General features: G+C 39.7%; 1 protein-coding gene across 2 annotated transcripts in view; it reads right to left on the bottom strand.

Moving 5' to 3' along the window:
- APC (APC regulator of Wnt signaling pathway) overlaps positions 1 to 6,738 on the bottom strand; it is a 200,229-nt gene extending 193,491 nt beyond the window's left edge. For both annotated transcript variants that reach the window (XM_077817310.1, XM_077817311.1), the window contains exon 1: positions 6,475 to 6,738. The gene's annotated coding sequence lies outside the window, so the exon portion shown is untranslated. The remainder of the gene's footprint in view (positions 1 to 6,474) is intronic.
- Between the last annotated feature and the right edge of the window lie 20,414 nt (positions 6,739 to 27,152).

The raw sequence follows: 27,152 nt of genomic DNA, 5'->3' as shown, positions 1-27,152 counted from the left end.
GGAAGGGGTGACTGACGACATGTACCCAAAACCACCCGCGACAATGTTTTTGCCCCATCAGGCATTGGGAGCTTAAACCAGAATTCCAATGGGCAGCGGAGACTGTGGGAACTGTGGGATAGCTACCCACAGTGCACCACTCCGTAAGTCAATGCTAGCCACAGTATTGAGGATGCACTCCACTGACTTAATTCGCTTAGTGGGGACATACACAATCGACTATATAAAATCGATTTCTAAAAATCGACTTCTATAAAAACAGACCTAATTTCATAGTGTAGATATACCCTTAGCTATTACCTAGTTAGGAAATGGGGACAATACCATACCAAATGCTCAGAGTAAGTCATCTGCGATCCCTCTATAAAGTGAAAAAAATTATGAAGGCTAGTCAAATTTGATTAAGTAAAATTAATGAAAATCGCAATCTGCTTGTGAATATTCTTTAAATAGACAGAGGTTACATTTAATTAAGTATCAGAGTAGCAGCCGTGTAAGTCTGTATTCGCAAAAAGAAAAGTAGTACTAGTGACACCTTAGAGACTAACCAATTTATTTGAGCATAAGCTTTCATGAGCTACAGCTCACTTCGAGCTGTAGCTCAGGAAAGTTTATGCTCAAATAAATTGGTTAGTCTCTAAGGTGTCACTAGTACTACTTTTCTTTATTCAATTAAGTAGTTCAGACAGTTTCTTCCCTCTTCTAATTCTGAGTAAACAACATTTGCTAGGACTCTCCTACAGACTTCATTGGTCGTTTGGAATCAAAATGCCAAAACTTCAGCAGAGAGGCATGTTTTCAGGCACGATAGCATCCAATTCCCCATGACAATTTGTGGCCCATCAATTGGGAGATTTGAATTTAATTTGCAGCCCTTAGGTCTTACTCCAAGGGAACCAGAGCTGAGTCTGACAAAGGTATAAAACTCTAATTAGCAATATATTAACCCTAGAGTGAAAGAATCATATCTATATACAACTCAACTGTGACCTCTGTAATTGATTAGGGAATAGCATTGATTAATTCCAAACTGATTCTTAGACAGTCCTTCGCTCAAATGATAGTTGCTGTAATGTGGTGTCTCAACAATGAAGGCTTTAAAATGGGAAAGAGACACTGTGAACCTGAGAATTTTTAACATCAATAAGTTAAGAGAAAGTCAGCTCACCTAAATTATGTTTGCGTCATTCATAATTTCTTTACATTCTTATAACACACTAATGAAATGTTTCATCTCTCTTCCATTTCTCCCTCTCTTGCCAGTTGTTGAATAATAGAAGGCCAACCCAATTTTCACACCACAAAGAGCTAAGTTCAGATCTACGCGATTAATATCCTTATGAATCTGTACAAAGCAAGCACCAATACATTAAGTGCGCAAACAATTAAAAAAGAAAAGGAGTACTTGTGGCACCTTAGAGACTAACAAATTTATTTGAGCATAAGCTTTCGTGAGCTACAGCTCACTTCATCAGATGCATCACGAAAGCTTATGCTCAAATAAATTTGTTAGTCTCTAAGGTGCCACAAGTACGCCTTTTCTTTTTGCGAATACAAACTAACATGGCTGCTACTCTGAAACAATTAAAAGTAATTTATAAATATATTACAGACGTTTGTTTGTTGACAAGTAAATACATACCCTATGCACTTAAATAATTAATTCCTGTACAACTAGTCTGAAATGGCATCACAGCAGTCTCATTTATAATTTTACAATATTTTGTAACTGTTGAAGTAATTTAGAGCTTCGACAATCCTTAATATTTAGGGAATGGCACGATAAGACTGTTTTATGCGTCAGCCTGATTCAATCTTTGCACTCAACTATGAGGCCAGGCTTAATAAGGTCATTTTAATTATTATACAATGATCAAATTTTAAAATTTGATATTTTCCAAGTAGAGCATAGTTCGTGTAACTCCTTTGCTGCTACTGCCCACTGTTCCGAAACTAGTTTGAAAGAACAAGATTTTTTTTTTTTTTTAAATATACTGTGCCTTGGCATGGGCCAAGCAGAGTCCATCTCTTCCCCTTTCCGAAAACACAACTACTATTTGCAAGTCCTCTGGTTCCCACTAGAGACAACTACTATTAAATAAAGCAATAAACCTCTAGTTAGGACACCAAAATGGACAGTCTTGTGAAGTGTCTACTAATATTCCTCCATCAAGTTAAACTAATGCACTATGGCCCTGCACCCAATGCTCAATATCAGAAGTATTACAGGCAAATGTGCTAACAGTCTTGTCAACTACCTCTCTCTCCTTTTATTTGTAGTCCTTGCTAACTGCCTTTCCTCCCTTCCATGTGCCTCTCCACAATACCACATCCACTAAATACAGTTCTCTGGATGCCAGAAAACATTTCTCCTCAACAAGAGAGCAGCTTCCACAAATGCAAACTAGCAAGGCAAAGACTGTCAACTCAGTTAGGGAAGTAGTAAACAAGAGAAGTGTCCAGCCCAAAATAAAAATACTCTTCACTTTCAAGTTAAGGAGTGAGAACTAAACCCTATCCAATCACGTAACACAGGCACAGATATTCCCAGCTTCTGTAACAAGATGCAAGTCTACAATTAGAATAGTTTGACATCATATGATCAAAAAGTTCTACAGCACTATAGTATGGTTGATAGTTACATCACTATCATAAATTTGTATTCCTTTATCATGCCCACCTTATATTATTTCAATAAAACTCATAATTACAGTCTGAGTTTAACAAGACCAAAAACCCCTAAACTTGCAAAATATTGCTAGCATAGGCTTTTTTTTTATTATTAAGAACAAAGTATCAGTGTCACTACTATGATGTGAGGAATTACCAGCTAATCAGATGTTCATTTTAGTAATCAATCCATTAGCTAACTAGCCTTGCTCCATTCATTCACTGTTCATTCATTCCATCATCATCATACTAAAACCCAGATTCTTAAAATATGAAGACTCAAAGTATAAAGGAAAACACTGAAATTTGTCTTCATTGTGCAACAGACTTAGTTTGGAGTAAAAAAAAAACACATTTGAGATTTACCACTTTTCCACATAAAGGTTTCAGATACGTGTACAAGGCCTTGGAGTTTGTGATTTCTATTATATGACACTATTGAACTATAGAATGGCTATTGGACACTTTGAAAATTAAAGTGTGTGTAAGATGAACTCTATGCTAAACCTAAGTCTATTAGAATGTCATTCATCATATTTGTAGAACAACCTGATATTTAACGTACAGCAAAATGCTCTGACAACAAGAATTTAATAATTCTGTGAAAAGTTATTACTTTTTACAAGATGTGTACATTAAATGGTTTAACACAGACGGAAAAAGTTAACTAACATAAGTCAATTTGGGTGTCTCATTTTCACTTAGGCTACCAATATATTTTTAGTCTGTTAGCCAATACCAAATGAACCACATCTAATTTTGTTCAACTTGATCATTTCAACATGTATTAAAAAGTTTTATGCTGATCCAACTGGAAAAAGACAACAATTCAAGGTACTAGTTACCACTTAGTTTTGGTTATTGATGGACCACTGAAAGGAATATCTGAAGGTGAATTATATGAACAAGCAAATCTTGCAAACAACCCACCAAGGTATCCGCAAGTACATAAAAAGAAATAACTAACATTAATTTAATGAGTTCTACTTGAATAAAAGCATACATAAACTTCAGTAAAAGTAAAATGCAGTTGCCCATTGGGATAAGCAGCTATCAGCATAGCATTGCTCCTCTGACCTGAATGAATGCATCTGAAATTTCATGTGTGAATCTTTAGAAGAACAGAAATTTTCAGGAAATGCGGAGGTAAATCAGACAAGCATTTGAGATAGAGTTAAAAAAGAAAGGTGATTTCATTTCTTGAACATTATCTTTTTTTTTTGCACACTTGTTTTAACTTTGAAATGGTTTGGACTAGACACAAATGTGTTTTGATCTGTTGGTTTCTGGCAAGGACTAGGGCCTATGACCAGGTTTGTGGGGATTCTTTACAGAAATTAGCTATTAAAAGATAATGCATACAAGCCAGATCCAACACTTGAAAATTGTGTTGTGTACTTACTCTTCCACCACTCAGTTTTATTCTCAAATATCTGAGCTCTCTTTTAGCAAGACTTATTTTCTAGTACAAGTTTGATTACTGTATCTTTCAATAAGGGGAAATGCAAAAGAACACATTGTTTATGGTCTTTACTGTTTGTTTGATATTTTAAATAAAATGAAACTTCAATTTTTACAGTCAAAACAAATATGTCAAAATGCAAAAGTTTAGGTATCTAAAGCTAAATTAAATCTCAGATTTGAGAATTCAGTATTGTTTATTCTTGTTTTTCTTTCTCAACATGTAGTTTAATATACTTTTACTGTATGTAATAGTATGTTTAGTGTATTACTACAAATATCACAAGAAAAAAAGGAACAAAAAATTACATATGCATACCATCCCAACACTTGGGGAGGCAGAATTAACTAAAATCTGAAAAAAAATTGTCAGCTATGTTTTTGTGTAGTATACCACTAATTATAGCCATCCTTTTGCCAGGTAAGTCATACACATTCTTTGTGCAACTCAGAATATCCCTATATTCCTTGAGGCCTCAGATCATAGCTATTATCCTTCCATCAGGAAGATGTGCTTTCAGTTGCAGAGTCCTCTCCCTTGGGCTGAACATGCTGCATGTGTGATGAAGCCTTTTACAGAGTGGGAGGGAAAGAGACATAACAAGGAAAACTGAAGTCCACACAAAAAAGTAAGGTAAAGCATTTTATGACCTCCACTTTAACTTGACTAACATTTCCTAGGTCACTAGGACTGGTCCCACTGTTCCTCAGACGTTCTTGTTAACTCCTGGAAATGGTCCACCTTGATTATTACTTCAAAAGGTTCTCTCTCCTCCCACCCCACTCTCCTGCTGGTAATAGCTCATCTTAAGTGATCACTCTCCTTACAATGTATATTTTTTCATGGTCTGGGTGTATATAAAATCTCCTCACTGTACTTTCCACTTTATGCATCTGATGAAGTGAGCTGTAGCTCACGAAAGCTTATGCTCAAACAAATTGGTTAGTCTCTAAGGTGCCACAAGTACTCCTTTTCTTTTTGCGAATACAGACTAACACGGCTGCTACTCTGAAACTTGGCATAACAACTTCAAACTCACAGTTTTTAAAAAAGAAAAGCTTTCATGCCACAACTCTTGAAGCCCAGGGTAAAGAATAAATTAATATTCCTTTGTAATTTAAATCAGAGTGTAGATAATCAAACCAGGACCACTACAAGAAGTACAGTTAAACTACTATTTCAAATATATAACACCATATAAGCAAAGCATGAAAAATCTACTCCCACACCGGGGGCACAAAAAACCTTTTCATGAGGATCAGGAGTTGGTGGAAGTGAGCCTAAACTATCAGTTTCTGCAGAATTTCTTTTTTTTCCCCAAGAAGTCTTAAGGTTTCTAGCCTTATTGCTGCTAGGATAAGCTTTTCAAATGTCAACAGATGCAGGACCACCTTCCTGAGGGTGCTGCTACTACTATTCATAATTTCACTGATGCCCTTTGTGAAAGCTAACAGGGCACTAGTAAATTTTAGAGCTGTTAATCAGAACACCTTGTCACCCAGTGAAGTTGGAAAGTGAAACAGACTAGAGTCATGAGCAGAGAGAAGGGCTAGGAACACCTCAAAAACGGAGGTTGTGATTGAAAGGTAGAGTTACATTACACAGACTCATAACAGCAGAAGAAATAACCCCCCATAGCCTTCAGAAGGCTCTGGAGTCCAGGATAAGGGAGGAAGGTCCTCTCTAGCAACCAGAGCAAGGTGTGGGGTGCCTGGGACTTTACTTTTAAACTTAATACCCATCTTCTCCCCCCCTTCAGAGAAGATGAAAAGAGCTGGGCTTCTCACAGACATCAGGCTTCACTACATACACATTCTGGCATTTGGGAATTTTTTCAAAGTCTGCCATAAAGCAGTAAATTTATATTGTTATACTACTACAACATGAAAGTTGTATATTGCAGGCCGTATTTGTTACAGCGGAGCTGGGAACTGAGCTCAGATCTAGATATGAGTCCCAAGTCTAGTGCCTCAGCCAAAACATCATCCTTCCTCTCCCCTCCGTCCAAGGGGTAACGCACAGGACAGGTATTGCGGGAATATCTATTAGCCACCATCGGAAAGGGTTATTTAATCAAAACCTGAAATACTGAGTCAGTACCCCTGGCTCAGCAGGTCACAGAAGAGGGGGATGAAGGGGCCTGGGCTCCCCGGGGGTGGCTGAACGGGGGAGGGGAGGGTAACACCCGGGGCTCTACCGGATGGAGCGTGCCACGGGCGGCAGCATGCGGGGGCGGGCCGCCAAGAGACGGGGACTCGCCGGGCGCTGCCATGGGGCGCTGCTGGTGCCATGCGGGGACGGGCAGCAGCCCGCGGAGGAGCCCGGCTCTCTCACTCACTCACCTGCCCGCTCTCTCCTCACCCAGCCGCGGCGACTCCTCCGACTCCAGCTCGGCCCCAGGCAGCAGGCGGAAGAGGCAGCCGGGGCCGGACTCGGCCGCAGAGACAGGGCGCTGGGCCCGACAGACACTCCCCCTTCTCACAGGCATGGGCCGGCCCCTATCCCGCTGCCCCGGCTCCTCATCCCCGCGGCACGGGCCAGGCAGCCCCGGCCCCTCCGAGCTTCCCTCCGGCCTCAGTCACCGGCCGCCCCCACCACGGCCCCACAACGCGACCACCCCTTCTCACTCCCCCTCCCTGACTGGTCTCCCCGCCGCCATCTTGCCTGAGGGGAGAGCGTAGCGCGCAGGCGCGGCCGGGGGAATCCCGGCTCCAGCGGCCGGCCCTGGAAGAACCGGAATCGGCTCGGGGAGGCGATGCGCACGCGTAAAGAAGAAGCCTCTTAGTCTTCCCCCTTCCTTTTACACACACCTGCCGCGCGCTGCTGTTGGGGGCCTGGGTCGCTGCTGCCCTCCTTCCGCGGGGCTGCGAGCAGGGCGTGTGCTGCTGCGCCCGTCCCGCACGGTGCTTGCTGTGGGTGGTTCCCGTACTGAGAAAGGCGACCCTGGGAAGAGCAAAAAGCAGACCCTCGAGGCTGCCAGAGAGAGAGAGAGAGTGTCTCTGTGTGAGACTAAGCAGGGAGATATGTGCCCATGTGGGCACCTTCCCCCCGGCCACTGCAAGCTTAGTGACCCCGCAGGCAAACCCACAGAGGAAAGCGGTGAAACAAACACTTGATGTATTAGCACGCAAAATACAAGAAGTTGCCCAACCGCATAAGGAACTCAATCTATTCAGCTAATCATAAAAGACTGAGAGGTATAAGCATCTTCAAAGGAGAAAATAGAGGGTACTAAAGACATGACAAGCACCAGTAGCTGAAAGTTAAAGCCAGACAAACTCAAAAATAAGGCTCATGTTTTTTATAGTGAGGGTGATCAACCATTAGAACAAACTACCAACGGAAGTAGTGGATTCTCCATCCCTTGCCGTCTTCAGAAGAACACTTCTTCTTTCTGCAAGTTATACAGTCAAACCCAAGTTATTGGGCTCCATGGAGGGGTAACAAAGTGAAATTCTATGACTTATGCTATAAGTCAGTTTGAATGATTTAAGATCCCGACGACTTGTGGCACCTTAGAGACTAACAAATTTATTTAGAATCTGTGACTATCTCTGCATTATGCGCAATGAGGCTTTCCTTAAAAGTGATGAAGAAAACAATGTGCCTAACACTGAATGGAAACAGAGGTAGCCTCACAGCACGTAGGGCAACCTGCCACCACATCAGAAATGGCCATTAATGACCAATGGGCACAGTGGGCAAAAACGTCAACATAATCATGGACAGATGGCTGGCCGTTTTACATTTTGGCTGTGTTTGCATTACTTGTCTTACTAAAGTATTATTGGAATGAATATTATCAGGGCACAGCATATTGCAGGCTTCTCTCAGATGTATAGTAATATATGCTATTGCAACATACTGCCTAAATCTTGGCAAGATTACATTTTTATGGATAAGTGTCAGTAATCATCAATTCCTACATACAAAAAACAACTAAATCACGTTTTAGGGTTAAATCAAAATTTACACAGAGGGAAAATTAAAACATACAATGTGTTACATTCCATAAAAAGGTAAAGGAGAATCCTTCCATGTCTACCATCAGGACTTATTTGTAGGGCATATTTTATAGCATCAATTCCCACTAGTATTACATTCTATTTGATCATGCCAGTGGCACCCTCAGCGTCAAGTGCCATAGAACTGAGTTGCTATAAACCCTGATCTTTACAACAGGTCAGAGCATGCACAGCTGAATGGGAGATAACACGTTGACCAGTATAGTGGAGATTTAGTTTGATAGACTGACCTAATCAAAAAGGTTAGAAACTACTATTTTATATATTCTGTGTCATCAAATTATGTTGCATACTGATCGCTGCTGTTTCAAAGGCAATACCTCCTGGTAAATGTCTTTGTGCATTTAATCCCCTCAAGGTTCTCTGGGATATTGCCTAAAAATGAGATCAGAGAGGCTCAGTAAGATGCAATTCTAAGGGGGTTGGAATAAATCAGAGAGCATCAAGCTGTTTGACAATCTGAATGAACAAGATTTTAAATATCTCAGTAAAACACGGTAAAACCTTTCCTCATAACGGGGAGAGCCTTTCAAAACTCCCTTAATGCACTTTACAAGAGTCTGTCTTCAAATGACTGAAACTCTGTAGTTCAGGTGAAAAGAGTAGTGTTTATAAGAACAGTCAATGTTTAATTTAATTTAACTCAATGTTAAATCTGACTTTTTTCTTAGGGTACATCTCGTTATTCAGGATGGACCAAAAAAAAAAAAAAAGAGGAAAGGAGGAACACTTTTTTTAAGTTTTTATTTTCTTAAAATAAAACGCCGTGTTTCAAAATTGGCTTCCTTAAGGGAGGCATAAGCAAACTGCATTATAATCAGACTTTTTCTAATAAAAGGATTCAGCAAAAACAAAATAATCGATGGAAGTGGTGTTCAAACTATGTCCTGGTGGCGCCTTGGTCTAAACTGTGCCCTTTGAGGGGAGCTATGAAGGAAATTTGCATTAGATTATATAACAGAAAATGATCTCCCCCCTCTGATTTTTAAATTGAAGTGTTGGAATCAGGCCCATCACTACAGGGGGGCACTAACACACATCATATCACTGCCCTTGCCTGCGCAGCTCCTCAGTGGCTCCATTAGTGAACACCTGCTGGAATGCCAGGAGGGAGAAACCAATTCTACTTGCTCCATCAACAGCTTTGGTGAAGGCTATGGGAGCCCCAGAGAAAGGATAGGACCTTGACTGGGTCTGCCTGACCCAAGTGGAATGCCTAGCAAAGAACACGCAACCACTCAGGAAAACCCAGGTGAGGGGAAAGAGGAGAAGCTGAGAATCAATGTTCAGACTCTAGTTATGGTTTCCTGGGGGTTCTCTGCCTCAGCCCTGGTTGCTCTAACTTGTACCAGCTGGGTATGGTTTCCAAGGAACCATATGCCGCCTGAGATTAGCTAGAGGAAAGCATGTTCCTGTCACTCTCCCTCCCCACTTCTGCCACACCCTTTACAGGAAGGAAGTGTGGGAGTTGGCTATGTGCCTGCTGCAGTTCCCCCCTCCCGCCCCCGCAGATTGGGTAAGTGTCTGTCATGGAACCTGTGAGTATTGTCCACTCCCTTTGCACAGCAATGCAAAGGAAGCAAAACAGAATATCTGCCCCAAAGTATTCATCATGCCCCTTTAGCTTGAAATAGTATGTTTGACTGGCAGGCTGAAAAGGTTGGAAACAAAAATCTATTATTATTAGGGCTGTCAAGCAACTAAAAAAATTAATCACTATTAATTGTACGATTAAAAAAATTAATCATGATTAATCATGACATTAATCACACTGTTAAGAAATAACAGAATACCATTTATTAAAATATTTTTGGATGTTTTCTACATTTTCAAATATATTGATTTAAATTACAACATGGAATACAAAGTGTACAGTGCTCACTTTATATTATTTTTATTACAAGTATTTGCACTAAAAAAAACAAAAGAAATAGCATTTTTCAATTCATCTAATACAAGTACTGTAGTGCAATCTCTTTATCATGAAAGTTGAACTTACGCATGTAGAGTTATGTACAAAAAAACCTACATTCAAAAATAATGTCAAATTTTAGAGCCTCCAAATTCTCTGAATCCTACTTCTTGTTCAGCCAATCACCTCAGACAAACAAGTTTGTTTACATTTGCAGGAGATAATGCTGCCTGCTTCTTGTTTACAATGTGAAAACAGGCATTCACATGGCACTGTTGTAGCCGATGTCGCAAGATATTTACGTGCCAGATGCGCTAAAGATTCATATGTCCCTTCATGCTTCAACTACCATTCCAGGGGACATGCATCTATGCTGATGACGGGTTCTGCTTGATAACAATCCAAAGCAGCGTGGACTGAGACATGGTCATTTTAATTATCTGAATCAGATGTCACCAGCAGAAGGTTGATTTTCTTTTTTGGTGGTTTGGGTTCTGTAGTTTCCGCAGCGGAGTGTTGATCTTTTAAGACTTCTGAAAGCATGCGCCACACCTCATCCCTCTCAGATTTTGGAAGGCACTTCAGATTCTTAAACCTTGGGTTGAGTGCTGTAGCTATCTTTAGAAATCTCACATTGGTACCTTCTTTGTGTTTTGTCAAATCTGCAGAGAAAGTGTTCTTAAAATTAATAACATGTGCTGGGTCATCATCCGAGATTGCTATAACATGAAATATATGGCAGAATGCAGGTAAAACAGAGCAGAGCATACAATTCTCCCCCAACGAGTGAAGTCACAAATTTAATTAACACACTATTTTAATGAGCATCATCAGCATGGAAGCATGTCCTCTGGAATGGTGGGAATAACATGAAGGGGCATACGGATGTTTAGCATATCTGGCACATAAAAACCTTGCAATGCCAGCTACATAAGTGCCATGCAAATGCCTGTTCTCACTTTCTGGTGACACTATAAATAAGAAGAGGGCAGCATTATTTCCTGTGAATGTAAACAAACTTGTTTGTCTTAGCGATTGGCTGAACAAGAAGTAGGACTAAGTGGACTTGTAGGCTCTGAAATTTTACATTGTTTTGTTTTTGAGTGCAGTTTTGTAACAAAAAAAAATCTACATTTGTAAATTGCACTTTCATGACAAAGGGATTGCACTACAGCCCAGGTTTAGCCTCTCTAATCCGGCACTCCCTGGTCCGTCAACGTCCGTGGTCCAGCATAGGTGCAGACTCAGTGGGTGCTACGGGACTGGAGCACCCATGGGGAAAAATTGGTGGGTGCAGAGCATCCACCGGCTCCAAGTTCCCTCCTTTGTCCCCCTCCCCCCATGTGCCGATGGCCCCGCACTTACCAACTCCTCCTCCTCCCTCCCAGTGCTTCCGGAGCACCACAAAATGCTGATTCAGGGCGTTCAAGCTCCGGGAGGGAGGGTGAGCACTTGGGGCTGGCAGCTGGGACTCCAAGCAAGCGGCCAGCGGCTGGGATCTTGGGCCAGCATCGGAGCCCCCGGGCGGGGGGCCGGTGGCTGGAACCCTGGGTGACAGTGGGGCCCCTGGGTGAGGAGCCACGCTGAGTTCAAAGCCTGGTGGTGCTGCAGCACCCCTCACACCCCTACTTCCCACCCGCTGGCACTCTGCATTGACCTCCTGTGGTTCGGCAAATTCTATGGTTCAGCACTGGTCAAGTCCTGAGCATGCTGGACTAGTGAAGTTCAACCTGTACTTGTATGAGGTGAATTGAAAAATACTGTATCTTTTGTTTACCATTTTTACAGTGCAAATATTTATAATCAAAACTAATATACACTTTGATTTCAATTACAATACAGAATACAATATATATGAAAATGTAGAAAAACATGCAAAATATGTAATACATTTCAATTGGTATGCTATTGTTTAACAGTGCAATTAAAACTGAGATTAATCACGATTAATTTTTTTAATCATGATTAGTTTTTTGAGTTAATCACGTGAGTTAACTGTGATTAATTGACAGCCCTAATTATTATTATAGATTTGTTTTACAGTACCATTTATAAATGACAATCAAGATCAGAGCACCATTGAGCTAAGTGCTATAGAGACAGATTCCTGCCCCAAACAGCTTACAATCTAAATTTAAAGACAAGACACCCCAAATGGATTTTAAAAAGTAGTGAGACAAAAGGATGAGAGTGACAGTAATAAAATTTGTTACATAGGTGTGTCAATACTTTAGTAGGGCAGCTAGTGCACAAGTGGATGAGGACGTCAAACACAGAACAAGTTATAACTCTTGCTACGTTTAAATGAAATTAGCCCACCAAAAAGAAAAATTCACTAGCCGTCGTGCCCACATCTATAAATATTTATATAAGAAGGACCATTTTTAAAAGCTTTTTCCAGGGTCACTTTCACAGCTCCCTTTTCAAAAGTGCTTACATTCAGCTATGTTATGGCTAAATAAAAGAAGTAAACTGATCAGTAATTAAGTTAATTACATTAGTAAATACAATCATCGTACTTATTATCTCATTCTACAAAGGAAAGAAATTCTTATAATTGGCAGGTGCAGTATTGTAAGATGGAAGTGGATTTAAATGGCAGTTTGTAGTAGTCATTTGCCATTGTCTGCCTCAGAGAATGAAGACCAGTCCAGATGAGAGTGGACGAACCATGAGAGCACTTCATCCAAGTGATGGTTCTACAAATACCTATTATCAGTGTCTCATCACTCTTTCTTCACGATATGACCAAGTAGATGATCCCTAAAAGAAAGCTCATTGCATCTTTATACATCTGGGTTTTGTGATTAATGAGACAATATGACAATGTTGTCTAGAATGTTCTCTTATCTTTATGTATCTGAAAGCATACAAATACGTTTTACCTTATTTTTACATCTTATTTGAGAGGCATCATGATCTAGTGGCAAGGGCAGTGGATTGGGACTCAGGATAATCAAGTTCTATTCTATCTCTTCCCTGACCTGCCATGTGACCTGGAGGAAGTAATTTCACTTCTCTGTGCACTGTCTACCCTTCCAGCCTTTGTCTGTCTTATTTATTTATATTGTGAATTCTTCAGGGCAGGGACTGTCTCTTTTTATATGTTTGCACAGTACCTCACATGATGGGGGTCCAATCTCTGTTGGGCCTTCTAGGAGATACCATCACACAAAAAATAGCAATAATTACACGTCCCCAAAAAAGTATTCTACAAGTCACAGAATGTACATGTTTTACATTTCCTGCATCAACCATCTTATGCAGAGAGAGTATAGAATCTGAGAAAAAGGCAGGTAATTTCTATTTAGGTTAACATGAAAGTCTGAAAAGTTGAAGATGAAAACAGGAGGTGAATGAAAACAATTCTACCTGGAGGGAAGAGCAGTTACTAAAAAGGCTACTAGGAACATGAGAAGCTACCGTGGTATAAATGTAGGATTCCAGCTGGCAGGCCACATAAATTGTAGAAGATGACAAAAGATGCTATTTGGGGGAAATACAGTAGTTCTGAATCTGAGTTTCTGTAACCACAGAGCCCTTAAACATATTTTTAGCTAGGCCAGGTTTTAAAAACCTAAAAGGATATGTTGAACAAGTATATTTGCTGCTGTAGCACAACAGACACAGACTTCTAAGTAGAAGCCCTCCCTCAAGAATTGGTTCCTCAGTTGGTAGACCACAAGGCTCAAGTATGACTTGAGAGATGGATCAAAAGGGAACCTGGCCTTGATATAGCAAATCTAAGTTCAGGAAGGCTCCACCACTGAATTCATTAGGTCAGAAAACCTAGATCACTGAGACACTAAGAATAGACAAAAAGAAAAGGAGTACTTGTGGCACCTTAGAGACTAACCAATTTATTTGAGCATGAGCTTTCGTGAGCTACAGCTCACTTCATCAGATATATACCGTGGAAACTGCAGCAGACTTTATATATACACAGAGAATATGAAACAATACCTCCTCCCACCCCGGTCTGACTTAGGACTCTAATGTAAAAAAAAACAAAAACCATCTGCTCTCATGGTCATAGGATTGAAAACTGAAGCACATCCATGAAGCCCTGTGTTTCTTTGCATTAGCGTAAAACAAAAGCCAGCCTACCAGATTCTGTGAGTCTGAGGGACAAAGATAATTGCATGGAAAAGGTCCACACTTTTCTGCACTAGACTAGGGAAGGTGTGAGAAAGAAAATAGGGAGGTGAGAAACTTGAATATTTATGGACAAGGACCTTGAGTTCAGTCCAGGGAATGACTGACTCTGAGTTCTGCACAATCCCAGATATCTGAAGACATTTGGGCTCAACAAAAGGAGCACTGCTAGCCAAGCACCTACTGCCTTCCAACAAGGCTGTTGACTGGCATAAGATATAAAAGGGCAGGGAGATTATTCAGCCTCCGGACCAAATTCAGTGGTGGTACAAGCATGTGGTCTTTCCACTCAAGTCTATGGCCTTAAAGGCCTTAAGTGGTGTTTGCTCTGGTGCAAATGGAGAAAGAGGCAGAGTGCGAGCCTCAAAAATAATTCCTTCAGTTACTCAAAAACTAGTGTGTTGCACCCAGTTGAAACCAAAATGACAAATAAGAGAAACCTGATATTACTAGGAAGAGATTCAGAGGCTGACAAAATGCTTATCAAGCTGGCTCTTATCAAGCTCATGGAAACAGTGCTTAGAATTAGATAGCTCTTTTGTAGTGGTTTTATTAAAGTCTATAAAAAACTCTTACAAGGGCAGAACACATTGGTGGAGTTTGCAATGGAATCAGAGTCCAGCTGTTACATCACAAATGCCTGTGATTCACAGAAGAATTATTCATGGTGGCCCTAGCCACTAAAAACTGTCAAAAACTACATTGTGAGTAAAGCAGACAGCTGGGAAACTTTAGAAATATTATCTGAAATGTCACAATAAGGACTGACTTGTGGACTAAACTAGTTCTGAGATATTAGTCAAGTCTACATTGCCCTAGTAACAAATGCAATATGACTAGCATGTCTTAGGGCCCAAGAACATATTTCAAAAGCCCATCTGACAACCACACTGTCCTGTAAGTGGCATCTAAGCAAGTAGTCATGGAACCCATAGGAAGAGGTGCCTTGGACGTAAAAGCTACATAGTAGCTACCATTTTAGGGAACTTCAAAAAATAAACCAAAATGACAAAAAAGAGAAACCTGATATTACTAGAAAGAGATTCAGAGGCTGACCAAATGCTTATCACACTGGCTCTATTAATGGAAACAGTGCTAAAGTGAGTCACAGGCCACCTGTACCCTCTCAGACCCAGCACAGCTGACTGCAAGTCTTCAGTGTTTTGGAGGGCTTCTCCTGGGCCCTCTCACCATTTACGCTCAACTCCCCACTTTTTAAAAAAGTTTATCTTGGCATCAGACAAAGATATTTTCCTCAAAATGAAAAATTTCTCCTCATATCCCATCTTTTCCTATCAACTTATTCATATGAAGTCTTACTATTCCATACACATTATCAAAATCATTTCCATGGCAAGAGACTAATGCATAAACAGAGAATTACAGTTTTGCTACAGAATTAAGCTGATAGAGAAGCTGGGCTACAAAAAATAAAGCTCTTTTTAAAACAATATCTTAAATGCAGTAATTGGTAAAGATAATTCATGTCTGAGAATACAGTACTCCATAGTGCTAAACACATACTCAGTGCTCCAATAATTATAGTGAGGAGACTATGGATACATACTGACAGAGTAGCTTGTTTATATCTTAGTTTTTTTCTTTGTTTAAAAGTTGGTACCAATTTGAAAAATCTTCTTTAAAGATTCCTTAAAGATGGTGTGAGTCCTTCAGCCAAAATATAACATTTTTAAACTACGTTTTCTCAAAGCAAATGCTTTCTTATTCCAATTTAGAGCTTAATCCTGATATTAGTTACATGAGCATGCATTACCACATGTTGTAAAATCCCTTTTACAATCAAACTAGAATGATGGACCAAAATAACACGGTAACACTTTTGTAAGCCCTTTTTGACCATTGCTGTACATTGCTGTCATATTCCTAATAAGAGAGGTTTCAGAGTAGCAGCCGTGTTAGTCTGTATTCGCAAAAAGAAAAGGAGTACTAGTGGCACCTTAGAGACTAACCAATTTAATAATTTTGGTTAGTCTCTAAGGTGCCACTAGTACTCCTTTTCTTTTTGCTAATAAGAGAGGAACTGCTGATGCTCCTACTTCATGAGATTCTATTTACTAGGAGGACGGTTGTCAATGGCTAATAATTGTTTTATGCACTTTTAAAGAATGATGATGAGTGATACTGAACATCCTCCACTTCCACTGAAGTCAATGGGAATATAATATTCATCATTTTGCAGGATCAAGAAATTAAGTTTCTTATGGTAGCCATAATTTTCTACTTTACTTGTAATTTTATATTACGTGGACATTAAAGGAATGGAAAACAAGCTATAAGCTTATGGTATGGGAAAGCCATGTATTGGTGACCACATACTATTTGGGTGTCTTGTTTTGTGGTTCTTTTTTACCATATTATGGGGGGAAAAAGGAATTAAAAATTGATTGGATTTATTCAGCCCTGAACTGGATTAGCTTAATTAAAAACAAAAGTTTAAAAAGTGATTTCTCCAATACAGTAAAAGTTGTACAAGCTTTCAGTGTTAAATTTTTAATGTTTAGAACAATTTAAAATTAAAAACAACAGGGGAGCTGTACATCAGTAACTACTTCATATGATTTCTCACTTCAGCTCAGTTTCTTTTTACAGTAATTTGGGAAGTTGGCAGCTTGTTTAACATTCCACTGGGGACTTCTTTGGGTCCAGCCAAACTGCTTGCAGAATGACACTTCAATGCTGGAAAAAAAATAGCATTGGCAAGCAGTTTATACAATAGCTAATATAAAGCTCTGAACTCATAAAGTAGAGGTGCAGGAGTCTGCTGACTTAATCACTTCCAAGACAAGAAGCAGCACAGTCAGGTTAGAAAGGCCTTTGCCCTCCAGTGATCTGAGTACAGCAAAAGTGAAAGATTATAGCATGTGGATTTCAACCAGAAGTAAAAGCAATGAAAACATCATATTTACAAAAAGTTTCTATGAATTTTTCCAAGTGAAGACATGCCCTCTTAATCCTCTCAACCTTTTGCTTATGATGAAATGCAATATCAGACATGTCCTTTATCAGGGAAGTAAACCCCGAACTTGCAGTGGTGTGGACTCCCTGTTCTAACAGGTATTTCCCATCTCTAACTGTTGCAATTCAGCCCATATGAACCAGTACTGCTGTTGTTTGCATTTTGAGTACCCTATTAGAAAAAACAATATTTTTTTTTTGGATGGGGAATGGAGCATTTCTATATTCTGCTTTCTAGAACACAACTTTATTTTGTAAATTTAAAATATCTTCAACTTTCATCCTGATATCTTTATAGTCTGATATGTAACAGGAGCTTTTGTCCCTTAATACCCCTTTAGTTCTGTGAAATTCAAATGAACATCAGTAGTCAGCACAGTATGTTGATTAGCAGAATGTGTTTTGTCACCATCATCTGAATAGCCAGGAGATAATGCTTCAGTACAATAAAACAGTCAGTAGTATGCCAGAGAGATGCTTCTAGCAAGCTCCACTCTGGTTGATAATTTCATGTAAAAGTCTTATAAACTTCATTTTTGGCCATTACCTATACCAGACATTTTTTCTTAAAATTTCCTGCCATTGCTACCCCAGTGTAGCTGCACTCATGGGAAATTTAGTTTAGATAGGCTTCCAGTCATTTTTCCATGGTGTCATGTAGATCTGCAGTGTGCAATTAGACAACACAGTGGTTAAAATGCCAGGAGCTAGTTTATATCAGCACTCCCAGTGTTGTCACTATCAATAGTTAAATCAATTATGCTATGTCTACACTGGCCAGAGAAACTGTGTTAGCACCTCTGTAATGAACCACAGAGTTTCTAATAATTTCCCTGATCAGTGTAGGGCATTACTGTGATGTAAACCAACTTACAAAACAGTAGTGATGCAATACACCCCTGTATTCACATCCTAAACATTATTGTAATAATCTTTGTACAAAGTATGCCTTGTAAGGTCACATTTGAACACTCTTAGTTTGCTGGATAGTATTGTCCTGGTAAAATACACATGGCAACATTGTATGTGAAGTTAAAAGATTCTCCTGTATGGTGTTATTAACGCATGTTCCAAACCCCACAGCTCTGCCCAAAGAGAAGTTGGCGAACAGATCTGTCCTAAACTAAGGAATGTGTGCTTGCCTTACTTTGCAGTTTAAGCAGTAAACAGAGTCATCAAGAAGGGGTGTAAAATAAAGGAAGTTCAAACAGGTGGGAAAAAAACAGCAGGGAATGTTCTTCCACATAATCTCTTTCTTTTCAAGTAGAGGACTGAAACTATAAAAAGTAGGGACAAACACCCCAAGGCACCGCCCTCTCTCTCTGTCTCTCTGCCCAATTTATTCACTGCACTTGAACAGACAGAGGAAGCCGCCAGTGGACTTTGGGGTAGGAGTCCTGACCTAGCGAGTTTGGTCAGTAAGACTGCTGAAAGCATGTGGTGAAAAAACTTTGCTTTGAACCTAATGTAGTTTGTTAAATTGGGCATCAGTAGGCATTTTATCTTTATTTTTCTTTTAAGCATTCCTGACTTTTATGCCTCATTACTTGTACTCACTCAAAATCTATCTCTTTGAAGATAAAACACTTGTTTTATCTAATCCAATGTGTTCAAGTTGAAGTGTCTGGGTAACTCCATTTGGGATAACAAGTGCATATTATTCCTTACAGGCATAATGGATTTAACATATTTGTACTGTCCAGGAGAGGGCTATTTAAGCATGTTTTGCTAGAGAGATCCTAAAGATGTTGGTGCTACTATACATGGCTTTGCAGAAGCGTCTTTAAAAAGGGACAGTGCTGCACTCCTGCAATGCCTTTCAATATATCCTATAACTCCTGAGAACAGTACTTCATACACTCTATTTAGGAAAATCAAATTGGCATTTTTAATACTCCAAAGACAAGAGTTTTCAGTTCAACTAAACTGTAGAGATAAGATATGAATATGTATTAGAAATAGTTACATATTTCTGTGAAAGATTAACTTCAAGCATTTTAGTCATGACTAGGTGAAAAATTAGAGTTAAAAATAGCTAGTACCATCAATACTAATTATTTAATTCATCAGAATAATTCTCAACAGTACACATCTCTTAGATGTACATTAAAGCCCAAAATGTCAGAAGTGTCCACTAATTTTTGGTCCTTAGTTTTTTGGTACCCAAATATAACACCTAGATCTTAATCTCCAGAGACATTGAACATGCAAAATTCCAAATGAAGCTAAAAAGAAGTGGAGGTGCAAGTGCTCAGCTCCTCTGACAAACTGGATCTTAATGTACATTCCTAAACATTGAGGCACCCAAAGTTAGTGGATACATTTGACAATTTTAGCCTTTGTGTCTTTGATAGGTATTTAGACACACTTATCCTCCCTGACTTTGGATAATGGAGCTGTTTAAATTGTTTGCAGAAATTAAGAGGGACTGGTTAAATGCACCATATTCCAAACTCATTCAGAAAGTTATGTACGTTAGTCACTAAGTGGGAAATAATCTTAATATGTCAAGCTAATGAGTATTTAGCATAGTCATTATTCATGGAGTTTTATGAAAGTTATTGCTATGCTAGTTTAGCAATCCTGTATTATTTGCACATCCAGGTATCTCACTCACCCAAGTTCAGTGGGAGTTTTGGGTTCACAACATATGGAGGGCCAAACTCTTGGGAAGCCATTTTTATGTAGCTAAAAACCTCAAATGTTTTAAGAATTTCACTATTGCTATTTGTGCACTAAAAGAGAAGGTTTTTGAGAAACTTTTCCAGTAAAAAATGTTAAATTATGTGAATGAATGTAAACTTGTCAGGTCAAATTCAGAAATTATATACAAGGTGTTGTAAGTTAGATCACCTCTTGTTAATTTAGGCCTCGTCTACACTGGCCATTAAGCAGATTCGCTTTTATAGATATGCTCAAGGTCGTTAGCCTTTTGTGAAGTTTAAAACACAGGAATTCAAAGTAGATGACTGGGGAATCTCCTGCACCACAAATAGGAGGAGCGAGAGCTGTTGGTCCCAATGGCGAGGGTGTGTAATGACAAATTTTTGTAGCAGTCATTTCAAAGTCTGGTTGAAATACTCCACCAGACAGTCTGTTTGGGAATGATATACAGAGGTGCAAATGGTCTTGATTTTTAGAAGATTGCACAATTCTTTCATCACCAATGATGTGATGGTCCCCTGATCTGTTAAAATCTCTCATGCACCCCTACCCTGGCGAAGAGCTTCATCAATTCTGTAGCAATGGCTTTAGAGTTCATTGAGCATACTGGAACAGCCTCTGGGTATTTTATGGCATAATCTATTATTACCAAGATATATTTATACCCCACTGCACTCTTTTTGAGAGGCACAAAAGGTCCATCCCTATATTCTCAAATGGGGTGTCCACCAACAGGAGGGGGACTAAAGACCCCATCAGTATTCCCTTGGGAGCAACTAGATATCTTCCAGGTATGAGGCACAGAAGTCAGTGACAGCTTTATACATTCCTAGCCAGTACAAACAGGCCATAATTTGGTCCTGGGTCTTCTCTTTGTGCAGATCTCTTGCAAAAGGCAGCTCATGAGCCAACCACACAATTTCGTGATAATGTGGCCATGGAACTATAAGCTGTGTCCAGACCCCACCTCCCCACTCCACCCCCATCTGTTGGTCTTTTTCTAGGTGGTAAAGTTGCTCCATGTGGAACTCAAACCATGGATGTAGACTGTCCTTTTGAGGGCCAACTATTTCCCCATTCACCTTGGCCATCTGACTGTATGATTGATTCAGGGTTTCATCTACTCGTTGTTCCTTGACAAAGTTGGAGAAACTCATCAAAATATTCCCTCCCCCTTGTAGAGTGGCTGCTGCCAGCTTCTTGTCAAGGTGGGAGACTGAGGGGACACTTTGTTGTCTGGGACCCCCTTCTCCAGAGTCCATCTCCTCGCCTACATTTACGAGACTCTTTGGGTTTAAACCCCGCTCCTCTGGGATATTTGAGTCTAAGTATAAGGGGTTTCTGGGGGGGGGGCCCTGCATATCTCCTGTATATGTCCCTGAAATGCTCTCAGTCCCTACACAACATGACTGGGTATGTGGGGGTGGAGGCTTGTCTCACCACCAAGTACCTAACCACTATACAGCACCACCAGTAAGTGCTGCCCACCACACACCATAATGGAGTTGAGCATCTACTATACATAATAATACACACACACACACAGTCTACATTAAAAGAAAGTTAAAGTTAGAAAATCAATTAAGACATTAAGAAATGCCAGAATGAAGGCTACCTGTGCAATCTTATTTTGGCCCCTTTGTAGCAATGCATTATGATACAGTCTTTAATTACATGATCGTTTATTATTTTTTCCACATGACCCATGACTCATTCAGTGCTCAGGATGGATGGTGTTCACTGAAGGAGCAGCTATTCAATATTTTTTTCTCAGTGCGCAATGTGTGGCCCTAAGTCTTCCTACTTTACTCATTATTCAGTTTCCTATGTTTTTAAAAAAGCAACCTGAAAAACAGAGATTCCATCATGTGTAATCATACTGACACCCACATCGATCAACAGCAGGCTTGGAACCCTTAGATCCACCACCCAGACCTCTGCCACTTGAGCTAAGGGAGTAACTGACAGTAGTAATAGATTGTCCCACAAACCACATCTCCTCATCCCAGTCTCTGCCTCCACTCTCATGGGCTTCTCATCCCACTTTTGGCCTACTTGCCCAGCCAGTCTCAATCTCCCCCTTGTGGCTCCTAGTCCAAGTTTCCAATCCCTGGCTCAAAGTCCCACTTTTTCTCCCTAGGTTCCTCATCCCAGTTTTCTCCCACACAGGTTCCTTGTGCAGCCAGTTCTAGTCTTTACTCCAAATCTCAAGTCTCCCATCCCCTCTGTTCCTCTCAATCCCAGTCTGTCTCCACTACCATCCTCCTCCCCAGGGAACTGGCAAATGTGATGGTGATCCCTTGGCAAATTTTAATCCTCTGCTCCAAAACATGGAGCTGCTAGAACTTCCCAACAAAGCAGTTGTAAGAATTGTTTTTAACTTGGGTGAAATAGCATTTTTCTCTAATTTTGTTTTTAAAAAAACTGAACCATTTTTGCTGAAGCTTTTCAAAACAATTCAGCCTGAGGCACACATCTGGCCTGGGATGCTTCAGTCCTAATGGTTAAACTTTGGTAAAGTTATAAGCAACTGAAAAACACGGTTTCATAATGGGAAGTGTCAGACAACCTTAACTGCTAGGTGGCACTACTAGTACCAATTACAATAATTGAGCAAAAATTGGACTTTTCATCTCACCAGACATTCATGTATTTGGAAGTTTGGTTTTGTCCTGACTTCTGACAAAAAATCAAATATCAAAATTTTGCATTATGCAAATTCCACAAAAATTTGACTCAGAAATGTCAAATAATTTAGTTCAGCAGAAATGTAGGGCTGATAGGAACCTTGAGAAGTCAGCCGCTCTCCCTGAGGCAGGACCAAGTAAAATTTCCATTTTGCTGAAACTGCATTTTTGGTCAAAACAATCAATATGATGGAAAACTTCCAATCAGCTCTAATATTGCTACAACTACAAATTTCACTTACAATACATAGCACCTTCCATCAAATAATCTCTAACAGTTGTACATAAAGCAGAGGATTCGAAAATCATCAGAATTGACTACAGGACACTATTTAGCTTTGTAGTTCCAGATACAAAGGAAAAGGAGAGTATCCAGAGCACAGTAAAATGAAAGAAACTTCTGCAAGGACCCCAGAAGATATATTTCTTCCTGGACCTGAGCCCAGGTACTCAACTAAAGAAGAAAAATCTGGATCGAGAATGAAGAGAGATGCAAAATACAAGAAAGCCAAGCAGTACCCTGTGAACCCAATGTGACCCTGGAAAAAGCTAGAGAGTGCTTTTGGGTCTGTTAACTAAAGAGGCTTGGAGCTGTAAGCTAAGAAACTGCTCCTTTTGTTTTTTGTTCTTCCCGCATTCAGAGGAAGACTTTGTACACTCCTTGTAAATAAACAAGATTTCATCAAAGAAAATGCCAGACTCCATCAATTTCTACTTCCAACTGGAACAGCCCCAGGGCCCAGCACTTTGACCAGCTGCTTGGGTCGAAAAGGGGCAACACTGTATTGCAGGAAAGCTCCAAATTAGATACGCAGGAGACAGAGTCTGCACAGCATCTTCAGGTTAAAATAACCTCAAAAGACCAGACCCAGGTGCTTAACCCTGACTCTGAGTACCCCAGAGATTGAGGAATTTTCTTTTTATCCTATTTGTCTTACAGGTTGATGTTAATAAGTATTATAAAGGTCACTTATAATTGTAGACATATTGCTAGAATCCTGTGGCGAGTTACATTATACATTTAATAGAAGTAACATTAGTATGCCTTTGCATTGTATACACTGCATTAATTTAATGTAGAGATTGGGTTTAATGAGCATCACTATTAATTAGATGGGTCATTTTAAATGTATAGGGGTCACTCGTTTCCTTTGGACAGAACCCTTGGTTTTTCTCTTGTATTTTTTAAAGGAGAGAAATTGTTAAGGATTTCAGGGAACTATTTGAACTGGCATCCTATACATCTCCCATGAGCTGCAGATTAAACAAATGCATAGCAATATGTTTTGAAACAATATGAAGACAAAATTATGAGTCTATTTGAACTTCCATTTACTAGTGTAATTGAATCTAAGATTGATTTTTTTCTCTCTTCTTTTTGAATACTAGCCCTCAATAAAGAGATTGCTTATTTATAACATTTGTGAATCTTCATTAAAGTCCAGCTCATTTAATGTTCACTCAGACAAAACTCCCAGTGAAGTCAATGGACATTTTTTGACTTAAACACTTCAGAATTTGACCCTAAATTGCTTAGGAAGGTTGTGGAATCTCCATCCCTGGAGCTTTTTAAGAACAGGTTAGACAAACACCTGTCAGGGATGGTAGAGAATACTTAGTCCTGCCATGAGTGTAGGGGACTGGACTAGATGACCTCTCAAAGTCTCTTCCAGTCCTATGATTTTATGATTCCATGTGCAAGTCTCTGCAGGATGTGGGCCAAATTTGGTCAGTAGAATTTTTGTTACTAATGAGTAAGGGTAAGATTATGTCACAGAGGTCATGGATCCCATGACTTTCAAAGACTTCCGTGACATTTTCTGCTTCAGATGCAGGGCAGTGGAGCAAGAACTGTCAGTTGCAGGGGGATCTTGGAGTGCTGAGCCACTGGGGCTGTAGTGGGGGCCCTGGAACTGTCAACAGCTGCGCTGCAGCAGGTGCTGTACCCCCTCCCCTTCCATAGTGGGGCTCAGGCTCTCTTCCCCACAGCTTGGGCTTCAGTCATTCCCCCTCCCCTCCCATTATTTTTAGTAAAAGTCACAGACAGGTCACTGGCTTCTGTGAATTTTTGTTTGTTCTCCGTGACCTGTCCGTGACTTTTGCTAAAAATAAGCATGACAAAAACTTAACCTTACTAATGAGGATGCACAAGATAGAAAGAGCCCAGTCTGAAGTTGCAGGATTAACAAGTTGGAAGGAAAACCAAACATGGGACACTCCACAATGCCTTTTGTATAATTAGAACCACCCTTTAATTATACCAGGCACTGTCACAACTACTACAATAAACACACACAGGGCAGGGATTCTCAAACATTTTCATAGGGTGAGTTGCATCTTATTAGAGACAGTGTTTCCTGTGCATTTCCATTCTCAGCTACAATTCCATAAAATCCCTGTGGCAACTTCAATTGCCTTAACTGAAGATAATACTCTGAAAGTATTTAGTTTTAGCTGTCTTTTAATGCAGTTTAGCAGCTAGAGAGAGCACCATGTAGGAAGGCCCTCTCTCCCTTTACCACTGTTTGGGTACCGCTGCTATAGGCAGATTAAATAAATAACTAGCATACGTACACTCACCACCACCATTAGTAGAGGTACATGTCTGACGAGTGGGTATGTAATGATACCTTGGGAAATTGATATACTGCACTCCTTTTAAGTGACAATACAACTCTATTTCTTGTCATTTCATGTGCTCTCAGACACTGTACAATAATCTAATGTGTTGCATTTCTTTGCAGATTCAGAGAAACAGATTTAATTATCCTATCCTCCATTTGTGGTGGAGGTCATCCAGGAATGGGCTGTCAGCTGCCTCACTCGATTCTGACTCATCTTATGTCCAGAAGTGTCTAGCTTCCCCAGAGCATTAGCTAAGTGAAATTTTGTACATCAGATTACACCTCTTCTTACCTTTTCCTTTGCTTCACATTCATTTTTTCATTCATGACTTCTCTTTTCTCCCTGTGCTGTAATCTGGCTCCTCTTCTCACAGATCACCTGTGTACATTCTGTAAAAGTGGTACACCCATATTTGAGGGTAGGATGACAAGCAACCTTCCGTCCCAAGTGCACTGTCTTACTGGTGAGTCAACATAATTTCTTGACTACTTTAGGCAATCATTAACACATATGGTCTAAAAGTACTATGTCCATCTGCATTTCAACACAGCTGGAGATATAAGCTTTAGGGGACCACTCCCTCTCAGTCAGTTCCCTTCCTATGTCATTTATATGCTAACATTGTATCTTAATTCCAATTTCTGGTATTTATTTTCTATTTGAGAGATTTATTTTGATGGCAGTTATGACTTTTTAATAGTAAGGCAAATCGGTGTTTATCGGTCAGAATATTTTGGTTCCATAAACTGAACATTACAGAACAAGATTTGTAATTAATGGGTCTGATTAATTACTACATTACTTCAGTTGATTTCAATGCAGTAACACCAGAGTAAAGCCGAAGCAATGCATGGTAAATCAGGCCCAAAATTCTGGTCTCACACTGGTTTCACACTAGTGTTACTCACTGATTTTTAATGACATTACTCCTGATTTAGGTCTTGGGTGAGTAGACAAGTTGTACCACTTTAACTACACTAATAAAGTTAAAGTGGTACAACACACTAGTATGGACTCAGTTATGTCGTATAAAGGTGCCTTATACTGGAATAGCTTGTTTTGCTTCCCTACACACAAGTTTTTGTACTGGCATAACTATTTAGGTAAAAAAATCACACATCCAACTGAAATAGTTATATCATTACAAAAACTGTGTGTTGACCAGTTGTGAGATCAGAATCAGGCCCTAAAAAGGTGACTGGCATTTATATCTTTCTCTTTAACAGTTTTGGCCTAATTCCTCCCCACACTCCCCATTATACCTGGGGAAATTACCATTTTATCAAAAATGTGAACACTGCAAGAATTGTGAATTTTTGTGGATTTCTGTGTTTGATTTGCAAATGCTAATTCTCACATGTTTGTTTTGGTTGCATTTTATCAGTATTAACTGGAAATGCTAATAATGCTTCCTCTTGTGATCCAAATGCTTGTCAACTACACCAGTCAAATAAGATCAAATTCATGATGTGCTATAGCATCCCTTCCTGTGGAAAAGCCTATGGAGATAGAAGAGTTAGAAGAAAATTTTTGCATGGTTGAGGTTAGTGGTCATACCTCTCAACTGTCCCATTATTTTGAGGAAGATCACCCATATTAGTCCCAAAGTCACCTATGTTCCTTACAAATTTAGTGTCCCCTGATTTACATAATTGAAAATAATTTTCATACAAAATAAAGAATCATGAAACTGAGATTATAGAATGAGCCATTTACACTAAAGGAAGGAATCCCACAGCATTTTAATCATCCTCCATGAATGATGTTTTTGCGTCTTTCATTGTCAGTCTTTGTCATACATTGCGTGCCACATTTAGGCCTGGGCAGCTTGAAAGCTGTTATTGTTATGTTCTGTTAGTGGTGGCAACGTGGCAATGTAGGAGTATTGCCAACTTCAAAGAGTCAAAAGTCATGATTCATGCCCCCAAAATCATGGCATTGTTTTAAAATTGTTAATTTAATAATAATTATTGGGT

This window comes from Eretmochelys imbricata, chromosome 5 (assembly GCF_965152235.1).
Source record: "Eretmochelys imbricata isolate rEreImb1 chromosome 5, rEreImb1.hap1, whole genome shotgun sequence".
In the NCBI taxonomy this organism is placed as follows: domain Eukaryota; kingdom Metazoa; phylum Chordata; order Testudines; family Cheloniidae; genus Eretmochelys; species Eretmochelys imbricata.
This window is presented reverse-complemented; position numbering and strand designations above follow the sequence as displayed.